This window comes from Cryptomeria japonica, unplaced genomic scaffold (genome assembly GCF_030272615.1).
Source record: "Cryptomeria japonica unplaced genomic scaffold, Sugi_1.0 HiC_scaffold_212, whole genome shotgun sequence".
Lineage (NCBI taxonomy): Eukaryota > Viridiplantae > Streptophyta > Pinopsida > Cupressales > Cupressaceae > Cryptomeria > Cryptomeria japonica.
This window is the reverse complement of record NW_026729034.1, coordinates 103,594-110,000: the sequence shown is the minus strand read 5'-3', so window position 1 is coordinate 110,000 and position 6,407 is coordinate 103,594. Positions and strand designations below refer to the sequence as shown.

Below are 6,407 nucleotides of genomic sequence, written 5' to 3'. Positions count from 1 at the left end.
CTCGCATTGGCTCTTCCCAGGCCCGGTTGTTGGGTGCGCTCCCACCCTGGCGCGCGCGAAGTTGGAAGTTGGGTTAATTGCCCGGGCGCGCACCTTCGCCAGGGTGGGCACCTTGGTGCGCACACCTTGGCTGGGCTGCGCACCAGGGCGGGCTCAAGATGGCACCAGCATTCCCTTTTTCTCACTATCTTTCAAAACGGAAATTTTAAAATCTCGTTTTTTTTTTGCCTTTTATGGAAATTAGTGAAGGCATCGCATCAAAGGTGCGCACCTCGCTGCCCACCTTGGTGTGCTCCGAGGTGCCCACCACGGTGCGCAACGCCGGTGCGAACCCGGGAGCGCCCCGATGTGTGCTCCAAGGTGCGGCGTGCACGAAGTCGGACCCCGGTTTGCCCCGGGTGCGCACCTCGCGTGCACCTTGGTGCGCACACCTTGGCTGGGTTGCGCGGCCTGGTGGGCACCATGGTGCGCACCAAGGAGCGCTCCGAAGTGTGCTCCAAGGTGCGGCGTGCACGAAGTCGGAGCCCGGTTTGCCCCGGGTGCGCACCTTCGCCGCGGTGGGCACCATGGCGTGCACGAAGTCGGAGCCCGGTTTGCCCCGGGTGCGCACCTCGCGTGCACCTTCGCCGGGGTGGGCACCTCGGCTGGGTTGCGCGCCCTGGTGCGCACCAAGGAGCGCTCTGAAGTGTGCTCCAAGGTGCGGCGTGCACGAAGTCGGAGCCCGGTTTGCCCCGGGTGTGCACCTCGGGTGCGCACCTCGCGTGCACCTTCGCTGCGGTGGGCACCTTGGCTGGGTTGCGCGCCTTGGTGGGCACCATGCAGTGCACGAAGTCGGAGCCCGGATTGCCCCGGGCGCGCACCTCCGCCAGGGTGGGCACCTTGGTGCGCACAACTTGCCTGGGCTGCGCACCAGGAAGGGCTCAAGATGGCACCCGCGTTCCGTTTTTTTCACTATCTTTCAGAACGGAAATTTTAAAATCTCGTTTTTTTTTGCCTTTTCTTGAAATTAGTGAAGGCAGCGCATCAAAGGTGCGCAACGCTGGTGCGAACCTGGGAGCGCTCCGATGTGTGCTCCAAGGTGCGGCGTGCACGAAGTCGGACCCCGGTTTGCCCCGGGTGCGCACCTCGCGTGCACCTTGGTGCGCACACCTTGGCTGGGTTGCGCGCCCTGGTGGGCACCATGGTGCGCACCAAGGAGCGCTCCGAAGTGTGCTCCAAGGTGCGGCGTGCACGAAGTCGGAGCCCGGTTTGCCCCGGGTGCGCACCTCGCGTGCACCTTCGCCGCGGTGGGCACCATGGCGTGCACGAAGTCGGAGCCCGGTTTGCCCCGGGTGCGCACCTCGCGTGCACCTTCGCCGGGGTGGGCACCTTGGTGTGCAGACCTTGGCTGGGTTGCGCGCCCTGGTGGGCACCATGGTGCGCACCAAGGAGCGCTCCGAAGTGTGCTCCAAGGTGCGGCCTGCACGAAGTCGGAGCCCGGTTTGCCCCGGGTGTGCACCTCGGGTGGGCACCTTGGTGCGCATGCCTTGCCTGGGCTGCGCACCAGGGCGGGCTCAAGATGGCACCCGCGTTCCTTTTTTTTCACTATCTTTCAAAACGGAAATTTTAAAATCTCATTTTTTTTTGCCTTTTTCTGGAAATTAGTGAAGGCAGCGCATCAAAGGTGCGCACCTCGCTGCCCACCACGGTGCGCAACGCCGGTGGGCACCCGGGAGTGCTTCGAAGTGTGCTCCAAGGTGCTGCGTGCACGTTGTCGGAGCCCGGTTTGCCCCGGGTGCGCACCTCGCGTGCACCTTCGTCGGGGTGGGCACCTTGGCTGGGTTTGCCCCGGCTGCGCTCCGAAGCGGGGTTATTGGAGCGCCGCCTCTTTTTTTGTCGGAGCGTTTGGTGGGGTTTCTCGCATTGGCTCTTCCGAGGCCCGGTTGCCACCCTGGCGCGCACGAAGTCGGAAGTAGGGTTAATTGCCCGGGTGCGCACCTTTGCCAGGGTGGGCACCTTACCTGGGCTGCGCACCAGGGCGGGCTCAAGATGGCACGCGCGTTCCGTTTTTTTCACTATCTTTCAAAACGGAAATTTTAAAATCTCCTTTTTTTTTTGCCTTTTCTGGAAATTAGTGAAGGCAGCGCATCAAAGGTGCGCACCTCGCTGCCCACCTTGGTGTGCTCTGAGGTGCGCACCCGGGAGCGCTACGAAGTGTGCTCCAAGGTGCGGCGTGCACGTTGTCGGAGCCCGGTTTGCCCCGGGTGCGCACCTCGCCTGCACCTTGGCCGGGGTGGGCACCTTGGCTGGGTTTGCCCAGGGTGCGCTCCGAAGCGGGGTTACTGGAGCGCCCCCTCTTTTTTTGTCAGAGCGTTTGGTGGGGTTTCTCGCATTGGCTCTTCCCAGGCCCGGTTGTTGGGTGCGCTCCCACCCTGGCGCGCGCGAAGTTGGAAGTTGGATTAATTGCCCGGGCGCGCACCTTCGCCAGGGTGGGCACCTTGGTGCGCACACCTTGGCTGGGCTGCGCACCAGGGCGGGCTCAAGATGGCACCAGCATTCCCTTTTTCTCACTATCTTTCAAAACGGAAATTTTAAAATCTCGTTTTTTTTTTGCCTTTTATGGAAATTAGTGAAGGCATCGCATCAAAGGTGCGCACCTCGCTGCCCACCTTGGTGTGCTCCGAGGTGCCCACCACGGTGCGCAACGCCGGTGCGAACCCGGGAGCGCCCCGATGTGTGCTCCAAGGTGCGGCGTGCACGAAGTCGGACCCCGGTTTGCCCCGGGTGCGCACCTCGCGTGCACCTTGGTGCGCACACCTTGGCTGGGTTGCGCGGCCTGGTGGGCACCATGGTGCGCACCAAGGAGCGCTCCGAAGTGTGCTCCAAGGTGCGGCGTGCACGAAGTCGGAGCCCGGTTTGCCCCGGGTACGCACCTCGCGTGCACCTTCGCCGGGGTGGGCACCTCGGCTGGGTTGCGCGCCCTGGTGCGCACCAAGGAGCGCTCCGAAGTGTGCTCCAAGGTGCGGCGTGCACGAAGTCGGAGCCCGGTTTGCCCCGGGTGCGCACCTTCGCCGCGGTGCGCACCATGGCGTGCACGAAGTCGGAGCCCGGTTTGCCCCGGGTGCGCACCTCGCGTGCACCTTCGGCGGGGTTGCGCGCCCTGGTGGGCACCATGGTGCGCACCAAGGAGCGCTCCGAAGTGTGCTCCAAGGTGCGGCGTGCACGAAGTCGGAGCCCGGTTTGCCCCGGGTGCGCACCTCGCGTGCACCTTCGGCGGGGTTGCGCGCCCTGGTGGGCACCATGGTGCGCACCAAGGAGCGCTCCGAAGTGTGCTCCAAGGTGCGGCGTGCACGAAGTCGGAGCCCGGTTTGCCCCGGGTGCGCACCTCGCGTGCACCTTCGCCGCGGTGGGCACCATGGCGTGCACGAAGTCGGAGCCCGGTTTGCCCCGGGTGCGCACCTCGCGTGCACCTTCGCCGGGGTGGGCACCTCGGCTGGGTTGCGCGCCCTGGTGCGCACCAAGGAGCGCTCCGAAGTGTGCTCCAAGGTGCGGCGTGCACGAAGTCGGAGCCCGGTTTGCCCCGGGTGCGCACCTCGCGTGCACCTTCGCCAGGGTGGGCACCTCGGTGCGCACACCTTCTCAATGTTTTCTTGCCTTTTCTGGAAATTGGTGAAGGCAGCGCATCAAAGGTGCGCACCTCGGTGTGCTCCGAGGTGCGAACCCGAGAGCGCTCCGAGGTGCCCACGAAGTCGAAAGTCGGGTTAATTGCATTGTTTTCCCCGGGTGCGCTCCGAGGTGCGCAACATCGGCGCGCACCAAGGAGGGCTCCGAAGTGTGCTCCAAGGTGCGCACGATGGCGTGCACCTCTGGTGCGCACGATTCGGAGCTCGGTTTGACCGGGGTGCGCACACCTTGGCTGGGTTGCGCACCTTTTGTGCGCTCCAAGGTGCGCACGAAGTCGGAGCTCGGTTTGCCCCGGGTGCGCACCTTCGCCAGGGTGCGCACCTTGATGCGCACGCCTTGGCTGGGCTGCGCACCTTGGTGGGCGCCATGGTGCGCACCTTTCGTGCGCTCCAAGGTGCGCACGAAGTCGGAGCTCGGTTTGCCCCGGGTGCGCACCTTGGTGGGCGCCATGGTGCACTCCGAGGTGCCCAAGATTGGTGCGCACCAAGGAGCGCTCCGAAGTGCGCTCCAAGGTGCGCGCGAAGTCGAAAGTTGGGTTAATTGTCCGGTTTGCCTCGGGTGCGCACCTTGCGTGCACCTTCGCCAGGGTGGGCGCCTTGGTGCGCACACCTTGGCTGGGCTGCGCACACCTTGGCACCCGCGTTTCCTTCATTTTAAATTTTTTTTTTTTACAATCTCTCAAGTGGGAAATTCTATAATCTCAACTTTTTTTGCCTTTTCAGGAAACTTTTGAATGGAGCGCATCATTGGTGCGCTCCGAAGTGTGCTCCAAAGCTCTCTCCAGCTGCGTGCACCTGCCCCGGCCGCGCACCCGGCCCCGCCCAGCTTCGCTCACCTGTCCCGGGCGTCTGGTGCGGAACCTTAGAGTAAGAAACATCACCGTGCACCTTGGCCAACGTGCGCGACTCGACCGAGCGCGCACTGGCCGAGGTGCACACCGATTTCACCTGGGTGCGCGCGCAGCACCTCGGGCGCACCGGGGTGCGCGCACAACGCCCGGGTTGCACCGTGGCCTGTGTGCTCGGGGTGCCTCGGGTGCGCGCTCGGTGTCGCCCCCGCGCGCAGCGGTAGTGCGGGCAGCGCACCCCGGCCCGGCCCGGCCCCGACGAGAACGCAAACGGGCAAAAGGTTTATTCAAATAGCATTGCGACGCCCGGCGAAAAACTAAAAAAGGGTGCAACACCGGGACTTCCCGGGAGGTCACCCATCCCAGTACTACTCCGGCCCAAGCGCGCTTAACTGCGGAGTTCTGATGGGATCCGGTGCACTAATGCTGGTATGATCGCACCCGTTATGAGCTTGTCGCAGTGTGTACTTAGCAAACCGCGACCCACGTGCGAATCCACCCCGGCCACCCACCCCCGTCGAGGTGCACACCCTCCCTCGCGAAGTGCGCCCCGTTCGCCAAGTGTGAGCCCTGCCCGGGTGCGCGCACCTTGCTAGGGCGTCGGGTGTGCACCCGGCCCGGCCTACGTGCGTGCACCTGGAGGGGGCGTCGTGTGCGTGCAGTGTCCCGTCTGCAACGCGGTGCCCACACACCACCTCGGGCGCAACGACCTGCGCTCACATGTGGGCCGAGTGCACCTTGGTGCATGTTCGGGGCGCCTCGGGTGCACGCTCGATCTTGCCCCGGTGCACCAAGGCGCTCGGTTTGCCCCGGGTGCGCACTTGGTGCAAGGTGGGCACCCAAAATAGGGATCAAGCACCAAAACACAAGTTTCGGGATGCAAAATGGGACCCAAGGACCACAAATGCGTTCCAAGACCCATGATGGGTCCACGAGAACAAAAATGTGTTCCGAGACTTAATAAACAAATATTGGGTTTTAGGAGAAGAAACATGCTCTGATGCCCAAAACGAGAATCGACCCCGAAAAGGCCACAGGCCAAAAGTGGGATGCGAGACAAAAAAAAATGGGACCCGAGGACCAAAATTGGGTTCCCAGGTCGAAGACAGGGCAACCGGACAAGAAACGACCTCTAAGGCTCGAAATGAGTCCCGACGACTAAAACTTGACAAGAAGCACCCATCAGGCACCCAACTCGACACCCATGGGATGCCGACCCACCCGGGCTTCCACCTAGCACACCTTGGCACCCACCCACCCTCGCACCCAACCTCGCACCCAACTTAGCACCTTTGAACCCACATTGGCACTCACCCTGACCCTGGCACCTTGGAACCCACATTGGCACTCACCTTGACCCTGGCACCCACCTTTGCACTCACCTTGGGACCCACCCTGGCTCCCACCTCGGCACCCACCCAGACACCCACCTTGGTTCCTTGGCACCCACCTTGGATCCTTGGCACCCACCCCGACACCCACCTTGGCACGCAACTTGGCTACTTGCCACCCACCTTGGCTCCTTGACGCCCACCCCGACAACCACCCCGTGACCTACCCTGGCTAGGGTTGGTGCACACCCACCCTGGTGCCCACCTTGGCACCCACCCTATGACCCACCTTGGCACGCACCTTAGTACCCACCCCGTTACCCACCCTAGGACCCACCCCGTGACCCACCTTGGCCAGGGTGGGTGCACCCACCCTGGTGCCCACCTTGGCACCCACCCATCCTAGCACCCAGCCTGTGACCGGGCTTGGAACCCAACCTTGCACCCGCACCCGTCTTGGCCAGTGTGGGTGCGCACCCATCCTGGCACCCACGTTGTGACACACCCTTTAACCCACGCACCCTAGCACCCACGTTGGCACCCACCTTGGAACCCAACCTAGCAAC

At 63.6% G+C, this 6,407-nt stretch overlaps 1 non-coding gene across 1 annotated transcript; it reads right to left on the bottom strand.

The window, feature by feature from the left end:
- Window positions 1-4,834: 4,834 nt before the first annotated feature.
- LOC131868669 (5S ribosomal RNA) lies at window positions 4,835-4,953 on the bottom strand. The gene has a single exon (XR_009367116.1). It is a non-coding gene; the product is annotated as a 5S ribosomal RNA (ribosomal RNA).
- Between the last annotated feature and the right edge of the window lie 1,454 nt (window positions 4,954-6,407).